Raw genomic sequence first — 12,424 nt, forward strand, 5'->3', positions numbered from 1 at the left:
TTGGGCCACTCACTCAAATCTGTTCTGCAACTCTAATGTTTTACTCACAGAGTTTATGTTTTCTCTCCTTGTTTAATTACTTTACATCTTTTAGTTTTCCTTTTACCTGCAGTACCAAAAGCACAATTTCTGACAGTTCTTTTCCTCCCCAAAAATACTTTATTCATAAAATTTGTAGAAGTATATTGCATGGTTTCCAGCACTCTCATTATATAATGGTGGGAGGGCCTTTCCCCATTGAACCTTTGCAGCAGCGACCCCAAGCTTTAGTGCATCCCTCAGCATGTAGTCCTGGACCTTGGAATGTGCCAGTCTGCAACAGTTAGTTGTCAACAGTTCTTTGCACTGGAAGACCAGCAAGTTTCAGGCAGACCAAAGAGTGTCCTTCACCGAGTTGATGATCTTCCAGCAGCAGTTGATGTTTATCTTGGTGTGTGTCCCTGGGAACAGCCTGTAGAGCACAGAGTCCTGTGTTACAGAGCTGCGTGGGATAAACCTCAACAAAAACCACTGCATCTCTTTCCAGACCTCCTTTGCAAAGACACATTCCAGAAGGAGGTTGCTGACAGTCTCTTCCCCACTGCAGTTGCCTCGAGGGCAGCATGTGATGGAGCTGAGACTCCAGCAGTGCAGGAATGATCTGATGGGGAGGGCCCTTCTCAGCACCAGCCAAGCTACGTCTTGGTGCTTGTTTGAAAGTTCTGGCAATGAAGCATTCTGCCAAATGAGTTTGACAGTCTGCTCAAGGAACCATCCAATAGGATCCGTCATCTCTTCTTCCTGCAGGGCCTCGAGGACGTTACGTCTGGACCACTGCCTGATGGACTTGTGGTCAAAGGTGTTTTTCTGCACAAATGTTTCCATGAGTGACAGGTGGTTTGGCATGGTCCCACTGGATGGAGCGTTCTGTGGCAAAATGCCCAGATCCATCCTTTGCAACACTGGGGACAGATAGAACCTCCGCATGTAGTGACACTTGATGTTTGTGTTACTGGGGTTCTACGCACAGCAGCCACACACAAAGGTGACCATCAGGATGAGGGTGACATTGAGTATGCTTTTCCCCCATTTATCTAGAGGTTTGTGACCATGTGGGTATGGTCCGTTATCAAGCTCCAGATAAAGCAGAAGGTGTCTTGGGTCACTACTGCGGTTGAGGAGTGGGGTATGGGTCAGACGTGCGCCATCTACAGCAACACCGAGAGCGCCTAGTACCTGATGATCAGGTTCTTACCCGCAATGGAGAGGGAGTGTCGATTCCACATGCCAAGTTTCTGTTAGACTTTGGCTATATGCTTCTTCCAGTTTTTGGCGCGTGCCCCAGCCCCACCAAACCATATCCCCAGCACCTTCAGATAGTCTGACCTGATGGTAAAGGTGGTGAAGCATCAGTTGGCCCAGTTCCCAAGGAATATGGCCGCACTGTTACTGCAATTTATTTTGTCACCCGAGAAAAGTTCGAACTGGTTGCAGCTGAGACGGTGACGTAATGGGAATGTCGTTGAGCTAGTAATCCAGAGGCCTGGGCTAGTAATCCAGAGGCCTGGGCTAGTAATCCAGAGGCCTGGGCTAATGCCCGGTGGACACAGGTTCAAAACCCACCACGGCAGCTGTTGGAATTTAAATTCAATTAATGAATATTAAAAAAATCTGGAATTGAAAGCTAGTCTCAGTAATGGTGCCATCTAGTTCACTAATGTCCTTTAATGAAGGAAATCTGCTGTCCTTACCTGGTGTGCGCCTGCATGTGACTCCAGACCCACAGCAATGTGATTGACTCATAACTATGCTCTGAAATGGCCTCGCAAACCACTCTGTTCAAGAGCAATTAGGGATGGGCAACAAATGCTGGCCTTGCCAGTGATGCCCACATCCCATTAAAGATTAAAATAAAAAATGTTCATCAGTCCATTTACCGACAGTGGATCCAAGTGGAAGATCGTGGCATTGTCCACGAACAGGGAGATTTTGGCCTTCGAGCTCCGCTGCCCTGGGATTGCCACCCCTCTTGATGACCACATCCTTCCTGATGGACTCGGCAAAAGGTTCAATACAGCCCACAACAGGACAGAGTAGAGTTGACAGCCCTGCCTGACTCCAGATTTGATCGGAAATCTTTCCAATTCCGACCCATTGATCGAAAGTGTGCTGGTGATGTTTGTGTAGAGCAATTGGATCCAATCTCCATTTTGGAGAGTCTGTCCGTTATGCAAGTATCTGATATTCTGACTGTAACTCTATACCCTTTTGTTTGTTTTTGAACTATTATTTATATTACCTTTTCCACCTGAGTGCTCCCACCGCCTCCCCAACACCACCACCAATTTGCTAGTTTAAAGGCCTTGAGATTGTCCTATTCATCCTTTCCATGCGGACCGTGGTCCCAGCCGCTTGAGGTGCCGCCTGTCCTGATGGTACAGTCCTGGCCCAGCGTGGGTTTAAAAATTGAAAACATTAAGTGAGAAAATGTGAGATAGAATAAGTGATTGCATGCTGTCGTGTTAAACATTAATAGTTTCGATGTTACGGATTCTGTAAATGGTATTTTAAACAACCTTTGTATGGGACCTTTCCCAGACAGTATTTAAAGGACACTAACGTCCTTTCGGGAAGGAAATCTGCTGTTCTTACCTGGTCTGGCCAACATGTGACTCCAGACCCACAGCGATGTGGTTCACTCTTACATGCCCTCTGAAATGGCCTAGCAAGCCACTCAGTTGTATCTAACTGCTACAAAGTCAATAAAAAGAAATGAACCCAGACAGACCACCCAGCAGCGACCTAGGCACGGGAAACGACAACGGTAAACCCAGCCCTGTCGACCCTGCAAAGTCCTCCTTACTAACATCTGGGGGCTTGTGCCAAAGTTGGGAGAACTGTCCCGCAAACTAGCCAAGCAACAGCGTGACACAGTGATACTCACGGAATCATACCCGACAGACCATGTACGAGACTCTGCTGTCACCATCCCCGGGTATGTCCTGTCCCACCGGCAGGACAGACCCAGCACTGGTGGCGGCACAGTGGTATTCAGTAGGGAGGGAGTTGCCCTGGAAGTCCTCAAGATCGACTCAGGACCCCATGAAGTCTGATGGCATCAGGTCAAACATGGACAAGGAAACCTCCTGCTGATTACCACCTACCGCCCTCCCTCAGCTGATGAGTCAGCAGTACTCCATGTTGAACAGCACTTGGAGGAAGCACTGAGAGTGGCAAGGGCACAGAATGTACTCTGGGTGGGGGACTTCAATGTCCGTCACCAAGAGTGGCTCGGTAGCACCACTATTGACAGAGCTGGCCGAGTCCTAAAGGACAGAGCTGCGAGACTGGGTATGCGGCAGGTGGTGAGGGAACCAACAAGAGGGGTAAACATACTTGACCTCGTCCTCACCAATTTGCCTGCCACAGATGCATCTGTCCATGACAGTATTGGTAGGAGTCACCACCGCACAGTCGTTGTGGAGGTGAAGTCCCACCTTCACATTGAGGATACCCTCCATTGTGTTGTGTGGCACTACCACTGTGCTCGATGGGATAAATTTCGAACAGATCTAGCAATGCAAAACTGGGCATCCATCAGGTGCTGTGGGCCCTCAGCAGCAGCAGAATTGTACTCAACCACAATCTGTAACCTCATGGCCCAGCATATCCCGCACTCTACCATTACCATCAAGCCAGGAGACCAACCCTGGTTCAATGAAGAGTGCAGGAGGGCATGCCAGGAGCAGCACCAGGCATACCTCAAAATGAAGTGTATCAACCTGGTGAAGCTATAACCCAGGACTATCTGCGTGTCAAACTGTGTAAGCATCATGCGATAGACAGAGCTAAGCGATCCCATAACCAACGGATCAGATCTAAGCTCTGCAGTCCTGCCACATCCAGCTGTGAATGGTGGTGGACAATTAAACAACTAACTCGAGGAGGTGGCTCCACAAATATCCCTATCCTCAATGATGGGTGAACCCAGCACATCAGTGCAAAAGATCCGGCTGAAACATGTGGAACAATCTTCAGCCAGAAGTGCCGAGTTGATGATCTATCTCGGCCTCCTCGTGAAGTTCCCAGCATCACAGATGCCAGACTTCAGCCAATTCGATTCAATCCGCGTGACAGCAAAAAACGACTGAAGGCACTGGATACTGAAAAGGCTATGGGCTCTGGCAATATTCCAGCAATAGTACTGAAGACATGTGCTCCAGAACTTGCCGCGCCCCCCAGCCAAGCTGTTCCAGTACAGCTACAACACTGGCATCTACCCTGCAATGTGGAAATTTGCCCAGGTATGTCCTGTACACAAAAAGCAGGACAAGTCCAACCCGGCCAATTACTGCCCCATCAGCCTACTCTCAATCATCAGTAAAGTGATGGAAGGTGTCATCAACAGTGACATCAAGCGACACTTGCTTTGCAATAACTTGCTCAGTGACGCTCAGTTTGGGTTCCGCCAGGGCCACTCAGCTCCTGACCTCATTACAGCCTTGGTTCAAACATGGACAAAAGAGCTGAACTCGAGGTGAGGTGAGAGTGACTGCCCTTGACATCAAGGCACCATTTGACTGAGTATGGAATCAAGGAGCCCGAGCAAAACTGAGGTCAATGGGAATCAGGGGGGAAACCCTCTGCTGGTTGGAGTCATACTGAGTGCAAAGGAAGATGGTTGTGGTTATTGGAGGTCAATCAGCTGAGCTCCAGGACATCACTGCAGGTGTTCCTCAGGGTAGTATCCTAGGCCAACCATCTTCAGCTGCTTCATCAATTACCTTCCTTCACTCATAAGGTCAGAAGTGGGGATGTTCGCTGATGATTGCACAATGTTCAGCACCATTTGTGACTCCCCAGATACTGAAGCAGTCTGTGTAGAAATGCAGCAAGACCTGGACAATATCCAGGCTTGGGCTGATAGGTGGCAAGTAACATTCGCACCACACAAGTGCCAGGCAATCACCATCTCCAACAAGAAAGAATCTAACCATCTCCCCTTGACATTCAATGGCATTACTAACACTGAATCCCCCACTATCAACATCCTAGGGGCTGCCATTGACCAGGAACTGAACTGGAGTAGCCATATAAATACCATGGCTACAAGAGCAGCTCAGAGGCTAGGAATCCTGCGGCGAGTAACTCACCTCCTGACTCCCCAAAGCCTGTCCACCATCTACAAGGCACAAGTCAGGAGTGTGATGGAATACTCTCCACTTGCCTGGATGGGTGCAGCTCCTACAACATTCAAGAAGCTTGACACCATCCAGGACAAAGCATCCCGCTTGATTGGCATCCCATCTACAAATATTCACTCCCTCCACCACCAACGCACAGTGGCAGCAGTGCGTACCATCTACAAGATGCATTGCAGCAATGCACCAAGGCTCCTTAGACAGCACCTTCCAAACCCACGACCTCTACCAACTAGAAGGACAAGGGCAGCAAATGCATGGGAACATCACCACCTGCAAGTTCCCCTCCAAGTCACACACCATCCTGACTTGGAACTATATCGCCGTTCCTTCACTGTCGTTGGGTCAAAATCCTGGAACTCCCTTCCTAACAGCACTGTGGGTGTACCTACCCCACATGGACTGCAGCAGTTCAAGAAAGCAGCTCACCACCACCTTCTCAAGGGCAATTAGAGATGGGCAATAAATGCTGGCCTGGCCAGCGACACCAACATCCCATCAATGAATTTAAAAAAATTTTTTAAATGCTGCGGGCTCAAACCAGATTCTGTTGTTCAATTTTCTGCAGTGGCTTTAAGTTACTTCACCGGGTGGCTTCGACCCATCATGGTATTGGTCAGCTGGGATGTCTACTGGTTTACTTGCAGTGTTTTTGGAGTCCAGCTGAAAGTGGAAAGCTGCTGGATATTCCTGTCAATGGGAGCCATTGGCTGAGCATGCAAGTTGTCCTGGAGGAACTCCATGAAAGAGGACATAAAATTGTTGTTGTTTATCCTGAAAACAACTTGTTGATCAAGACGTCCCTTCACTACAGCAGTAAGATTTACTCCACTGCCTTCAGCAAAGCTGATGTGGACCAGTTTTACAAAAACCTAGTAGGGATGGCTTTTTATGATGGAACCTTTTACCAAAGGATTAGTGGAAGCTTGCAGCATGTGAGGAAAATGAGGCAGTTCTTCCTGAGTATCTGTGAGGATCTGTTGTTTAGCACAGAGCTGATACAGGAGCTGGCTGAGGAAAAATTTGAGGCTTTACTGAGTGACCCTCTCAGCCCATGTGGTGCTTTTGTTGCGGAGTATCTCTCACTGCCCTCTGTGAATCTGTTGCGAGGGATTCCTTGTGGTTTTGATAATTTAGCCACTCAGTGCCCCATGCCACTCTCCTATGTACCAAGAATTTTCACAGGGAACACTGATCGAATGACGTTTCTCCAAAGGACAAACAATGTGCTGGCCAGTTTATTAGAGCCATTGTAGTGCCATTTTATATATTCACCTTTTGAAGAACTGGCCACCAAGTTCCTTCAGAGAGATGTGACACTGGCCCAACTGCTGAGTCAGGCTTCCATCTGGTTGCTGCGATTTGACTTTGTATTTGAGTTTCCGAGACCTCTGATGCCAAATATGGTGCTAGTTGGAGGCATCAGCTGCAAGGAGAGAAAACCTTTACCTCAGGTAGGAACAGCACTGGTATGAATGGAATGAAAGAATATGCATTTACGTGGCAAATGCAAGGATAGGGACATTAAATGCCAAATACACAGTTCAATGGAACTAGAAATGCATGTAATCTGATATAGTTATCTAATTATTTAGGTTGTAGATCATTTGAATAGTCATTTATTTAAGTCGATATATTTATCGGTGCTACTTTAATATCCAAACATGTACTTTTGGAAGTTATATATGTGTTGAAGGACACTGATACACTTCTCATTGTGCCCTTGGAACACTTCTTCACACCTGGAACATTACCAAAGTGTCTCCACCATCATCCTATATTTGAGATTTTGTTGCAAAGCTGCACTTCATTCAAGCCTATTTCTTGATTAAATGTTGTACTAAATGAAACTCTGGGAGCTGACATAATATATTACATTAAAGTAGATTGAGATTAACCCAGGTCTCATTCTTAATTCACTCTCTTATGGGTATCACCAGCAAGGCCAGCATTTATTGTCCATCCCTAATGGCCCTTGAAAAGGTGTAATGAGCCACCTTCTTGAACGACTGCAGTCCATGTGGTGTAGGTACACCCACAGTGCTGTTAGGAAGAATATTCCAGGATTTTGACCCAGCAACAATGAAGGAACAGTGATATAGTTCCAAGTTGGGATGATGTGTGACATGGAGGGGAACTTTCAGGTTGTGGTGTTCCCAAGTGTCTGCTGCTCTTGTCCTTCTAGGTGGTAGCGGTTGCATGGGTTGGAAGGTGCTGTCTAAGAAGCCTTGGCGAGTTGCTGCAGTGCATCTTGTAAATTAGTGCACCCTGCAGCTGAGGTACGCCATTGGTGGAGGGAGTGAATGTTTAAAGTGACTGGACATCTGCTTGCCATTATCATGGAGGAGGAGGAATGGGAGGGGGAGAATAAATGACAGGAGACCTGGAGAGTGCAGCATCACCAGCAGGGACTGCACCCCAACATTAGGCTTTCCTACACTGGTTAGATGTATTCCAGCAGATTTCAGCACATGACCTCCTGCCTCCTATTGCTCCACCCCCACACTCCTGACATTTGTCGCCCACACGTCTATCTATGTGGTTGCTGCTGTTCCACGCCAATTGGGAAACAAACAGCCTCTTCCTTACTCATTTAGATGGTTCTTGACTTTTCCTTTCTCCAATATTTTTATAACGAATAATCAAAAGCATTCTTAGAAAATAAAAAACCCACAGTATTCTTTTTAAAGCCCTAACGATTTTTCTCCCGGTTTGCTCGGAGACGTGTTGGGAAGATGAATCTTTTATTCCTGGAGAGTCCAGGACAATCCTGAAGGTTTGGCAGCCTGCCCCATGTTCAACAACCTGACTTGGAGAGCATGTGGGCCTCAACTGATATCCTAGGCCTTTACAAAGGAGTCGATTGGCTGACTCACCAGTGCAAAGCAACCGCACTCTCCAGAGAAGTGGTAGCATTCTTCTTCTCCCCGGAGTCTCCATGCTCCCCAAGACTGCTTTCCCATATCTGGAGATCTCACCTGGTCTTGAGGCACTCGCCTGGCATGGTGAAATGTGTTTACACTGGTATCTCTTTGGTTGCAAGTTGGGGAACTCTGACTCTGCTTGGTGGAGTTCTGAAGATGGGGTGTCCTCCCAGGAAAGGAGGAAGGTGTAAGGCTCTGACTTTCCATTACTCCATCTGGCAACTCACTGGGGACGAGTTGCAGGATACAGTCAGGATCTGTGATTTCTAGCTCCTTCGGAATCTACTAACTTTCCCTCCCTCTCCGCCCCATCCTTGCCACCTCCTGCATCTCCTCTTACTCCTCCTCTTCATCTTTACCTTCCGATGCTTTGAAAGATCTGTGGGAAAAAGTGGAGGAAGGCAGCGCCATGTCCTAGTGCATTGGCAGATAGCAAGTGGACAGGTACTCACCTGGCTCTGGATACTCCCTGTGTCCCCACCACTATTGTTACTGCTGAAACGGGAGGAGTGCACTGTTTTACCAGTTCCACTTCTCCCCAGGTCACGACATATATTTAAATTTTTTCCCAGTTACCGATATGGTCGATCATAGATTCTATTTTTTCCCAGAATAAAATACACTAGCTTCTTTATTAAACAACAAAATTATCAGTTTATTATAAAAACAAGTCTTAACCAGTAACGATGCAAAGTATTAACACAGATTGAAAAATAAAAGTTCCCATTTTACCTTACCCCTCACACACACACACACGTTAACTGAAAAATAGAGATTTACTCTTTAGAGCTCTATTACAATAAAACAGACAAAAAGAATACTTTGGCCAAATACTTGCTAATTCTTGAAGAAAAATATTGAAGCTATGGAACGACGTCAGATGCGTCCCAAATACGCATAGATGGCTGTCACTGGGATCTTTCTAGAACAGTTCTTGTCTACAGTGTTGTAGATCAGTTTGGGCAGGCTTTCCAGGAGAAATGCGGCAACAGTTGCAGTCTGTTTCTTGTACTTGCTTCTCAGGGCTTCGTAAAGAGATGGAAAAGTTGACAGGAATTTTTAAAGAGATGGAACAAGCTGAGTTGGGGTTTGCTCCCTTGGCAAGTTTTCTCCAACTGTCTTTTCCAAACTCTGTCCACACCCCCACTCGCTGTCCAAAGCTAAACCAAAAACATCTCGGGAGTCTAGCCTCCTGACTCCTTTAACTCTTGACCTGCCACTTGTTTGTAAACATCTTTCCCCAAGTCAAAAAAAAAAACCCTGCTGGGCAATTATCTGAAGACAGATGCCTTCCAGTAAAGACTTGTGTTTAGCACCGCTTGATTCTTTCAGTATCTGTTGTTTACAAGCTCAGTCCAAAAGACCTTCTGATTATCTTTTTTTTTAAGAAAACACTAGGTTCCAGCATCTATGGAATCCTCTTCAGTTTTGAAACCCAAGACCTCAAAAACATGTAACAAAAAATGCAAGCACTCGTAATACCATAGTAACAACTCCACCACATTCTCCTCATAGGGTCAGAAAGCCGAGGGTTGTGACCCCCCCGCCGTCCACACTCTTTGTGCCCTCTCCCAGAAGTTGTGTGCCACCTTGCCCTGTAAAGACAAAAAGAGAGAGAAGTTGGAGATACTGTCATTTGAAAATGTGGAACAATCAAAAAGGCAGTTGGACTCTGCCTTTCCGGAGAATTTGTTGCAAGGCCATTGAGTTCCACTTATGAGAGGTGAGCTCATTGAAGCTCTTAAGGTTCTGAGGGGGCTTGACAGAGTAGATGCGAAGAGGGTTGTTGCTCCTAGCTGGTGAATCTAGAACTTAGGGGCATTAAGGGGTCGATCCTTTCGGACTGAGACAAGGAGGAATTTCTTCATGCGCAGTTGATTATCTTTGGACTTGTCTGTCTAAGGTGGATGCTCAGTTGTTGAGTATATTCAAGGCTGAGATTAATAGATTTTCAGACAGTAGAGAAATCAAGGGATATGGAGATCAGGTGGGAAAGTGGAATTGAGGTCAAAGATCAGCCATGATTATATTGAATATCAGAGCAGGCTTGAGGGGCCATATGGCCTACTCCTGCTCCTATTTCTTATGTTCTTAAGAACCTTAAGTGTGGGGTCCACAGTGAGCGAAGAATAAAGGGAGAGCATGGTGAGTGTATTACCTTCCCTGCTCTAGTCAGGTCATTGAACTTCTTATCGCATTGCATTGTTGTCCTGAGGACCATGGATGTGGCATTCAATGCCTCCATTCATGCCCACCTCCTGACGGCACGAGTGCTAGGCTGTGGGGGAGCTGAGGATCTGATCACCCCCTACCTTCTAGTGCACCCAGTCGAGCCTGCAGGTCTCTCTCCATGAAGTTGAAAGCCCTCCTCCTGGCCGTTTATCCTTTCAATCAGCAGCAGTTACCTGTGGAGGGGAAAGATTTGAGACCTGGGCGGCGCAGTGGTTAGCACTGCAGCCTCACAGCTCCAGCGACCCGGATTCGTTTCTGGGCACTGCCTGTGTGGAGTTTACAAGTTCTCCCTGTGACCGTGTGGGTTTCCACCAGGTGCTCTGGTTTCCTCCCACAGCCACTTGCAGGTTGATAGGTAAATTGGCCATTGTAAATTGCCCCTAGTGTAGGTGGGTGGTAGGAGAATTGTGGGGATGTGGTAAGGAATATGTGATTAATGTAGGATTAGCATAAATGGGCGGTTGATGGTTGGCACAGACTCGGTGGGCCGAAGGGCCTGTTTCAGTGCTGTTTCACTCTATGACAATGGAGATTCTGTTCTGAGTGAATTAAATTAAATAATGAAAAGCTTTATGATAGAGAGCTATCTGACACTTACCCTGCACTCCCCAGCCTTGCTTTGAAGCACTTTTATAGTGCTTCACCCAAACACTGTGAGCCCCATTGGTTATGTTCCAATTATGTTCATAATACATTGGCTACTTATGCCAGGCTCAACCATTTTTATGTTCTGGTATATACTAGTGGATTGGCAGGAAATTTGAGCATAACTTGACATCAGCAGAAAGATGCAGGAATACAAATATTTTCAGATGCAGCTTCTGGGTTACAGGAAATTCCATGCCAATATATATTATCACCTCCTCAAGGATAGTGTCAATAATAGATCCCATGAATTACTGTCTCATCATTGGTCATCTTGGTGTCAACAAGGTTTCCTGAATCAACCGTGGAGCTAATGTTTCAGTCAGTCATTTTAAATATTCAAAATGACCACACTTTTTTTATTCTCCACAGGATTTAGAAGAATTTATGAACAGTTCTGGAGAACATGGAGCTGTGATCTTCTCCTTAGGGTCAATGATGTCGGAAATGCCAATCACAACAGCCAATCAGATTGCAGAAGCATTGGGTCAAATTCCTTAGAAGGTGATTTCAGATAGAGGAGTAATCAAATCTTGAACAATAATTTATGCTGCTAATTTCAGTCTAGTAGTATTCGGTGTCTATTCATTGCGGCTTCACAAAAGCTTCACCTATTAAAGCCCTCCTATCTGATTCAATCTCTGCTGCTTTGTAATATATGGACCATAAGGATTGGGTAATATGTCGGGGGCTGGGGGAGTTAACTTGGGTTCCATAACTTGGGAGTTCAAATTCATAAAGTTCCCAGGGTGCTCAGCAGGTTAATCATGTGACTAGTTCCTTACATGGAACAGTCTCTTCACATCCCTTGTTGGAGGCTCAAATTTCTCTGCCCCAGCCAGCTAGCCATGCGACTAAAACTAGTCTGATCACTTCTATTTATTGGAGAGCCACTGCAGAGTCTTCATTGTTTCAACATTGTCTGTTACCATGGAAATGTCTTTCCTGTCACGGCTTGCAATTTTAAGTTTTAATGTTCAAGTGGCAAAATAATGTGTGCCTCAGTCTTGGCAGGTGGGGGTTTGACTGACAGCTGCCTCCAGTGCCACGGAGCTGGGGGTCTTTCTCTTCTAGCTCCTTTGCGTCCTTCCACTTCTTTTGCAGGTGCCGTCTTTCCGGCCCTTCCTCGTCCAATGAGGAGCAGGTGTCGTGGTCCGTCTCAGACAGTAGCCTCCTCTTGGCACTGGTTCGGGTGGTGACCTGTTCCTTCTTTTGGGGTTTCTTCTTTGTGGTTTTCCTTTTGACCACTTGCCACCCATCTGGTTGTCACTCTGCTGCCTCCTCCCCCATCAATTCAGTCTGTTGAGGAGGAGTTTCTGGGCATGGGGTAGGTGTTGTGTCACTTGTTGCAGCTGCCTCACCTTTCCTCTCTTTCTTAGATGGATTTTCGTTGCTGGGGGGAGGGTTGCTGGTCTCCTTCACAGCAGCAGATGCGTTCACCGT

The 12,424-nt window shown here is 46.6% G+C and overlaps 1 pseudogene; it reads left to right on the forward strand.

Moving 5' to 3' along the window:
• The first annotated feature begins 2,207 nt into the window (after window positions 1-2,207).
• On the forward strand, window positions 2,208-11,482 carry LOC137372416 (UDP-glucuronosyltransferase 1A1-like; annotated as a pseudogene).
• Window positions 11,483-12,424: the final 942 nt, after the last annotated feature.

Source organism: Heterodontus francisci, chromosome 7, assembly GCF_036365525.1.
Source record: "Heterodontus francisci isolate sHetFra1 chromosome 7, sHetFra1.hap1, whole genome shotgun sequence".
NCBI lineage: Eukaryota > Metazoa > Chordata > Chondrichthyes > Heterodontiformes > Heterodontidae > Heterodontus > Heterodontus francisci.